Below are 1,177 nucleotides of genomic sequence, written 5' to 3' on the forward strand. Positions count from 1 at the left end.
TCCCTGCGGCCGGAGGCTGAGGTGAGCGCCCCCTCCCCGCGCGGGCTCCCCGCGGCGGCCGCTGGCGGTTCTGCTGAGCGCATCCCTGCTCTGGCTCCAGAACAACCCCGGCCGCCCCCCTCCCACCCTGCAAGAGATGATCCAGATGGCGGCGGAGATCGCGGACGGGATGGCCTACCTGAACGCCAAGAAGTTCGTGCACCGCGACCTCGCGGCCCGGAACTGCATGGTGGCCCACGACTTCACCGTCAAAATCGGAGGTTTGTCCGCCGCTCTGTTGCACGGCGCCCGCGGGAGTTTTCTTTTTTTAGGAGATTTATTTAGGCACCAGAACTGGGGTGCAGGCCAGAGGTGTGGGGGTGAGAGCGTCCACCAGGGACAGTGGGGAGCAGAGCAGGCGGCGGGGAGCAGCGAGGTGACCCCGGCCGGGGGTCGGGCCGTGCTGAGGGCTGCGGCGGCCTCACCGGCTCGCGCTGACCCGGTGCCGCAGGGCCCGGTTGCGGGCGCGTTCTGTGAGGAGTCGCTCAGTCTCTGGGGGTGTGAGAGTTGCGGGCTTCGGGCGGGCGCGGCTGCCCAGCGTGGCCTGGGCCACTGCTGGTTCACTTCCCTCTGTGAGCACGTGTGGCGCCCCGGGGCGCCGGCCGAGGGCTCCGCGCGCTTCCGTCAGGCTGCGTGAGAGAGAGGAAGCCTGTCATGTGCCCTGGACGCCGCCGTGGGCCGGTGGCCGCCACCTTGACGGGCTCAGTGGCGCGGGCCACTGGACGGGGCTGCTGGGGTGGACGCTGGCCGGCGCTGGTGCAAGCTAACGAAGGCGGGGAACAGTGCCCAAGGGATAGGGAGCCCCAAGCGCCGACCGTGAGAAGCTGACCCGAGCGCTGGCACCACAGCTTGGGGTGCCCGTGGGGAGCTGCGGGGCTGGAGGGCGCAGACGAGATGAGCGTCGGGAGCCGCGAGACGGGACGTGTGCAGGGGAGGCGGGAGCCAGACCCGTGCGGGGTCTAGACGGCCCCGGCACAGCCGGAGGGGAGCGAAAGCCGCGCTTCTGTTTAGTCCAAAGACGCCGTCTCGCGTCACGGAGGGAGCGGGAGAGGCGTCTCCACCCCGAGACCTTGCCCTGCTGCAGGAGGTGGCTGGCACGCCGGCCCGGCCTCTCCTGCAGAGCGTGCGGGGGTCAGGG

This window comes from Condylura cristata, unplaced genomic scaffold (assembly GCF_000260355.1).
Source record: "Condylura cristata isolate star-nosed mole 26May11 unplaced genomic scaffold, ConCri1.0 scaffold00025, whole genome shotgun sequence".
Classification (NCBI taxonomy): Eukaryota; Metazoa; Chordata; class Mammalia; order Eulipotyphla; family Talpidae; genus Condylura; species Condylura cristata.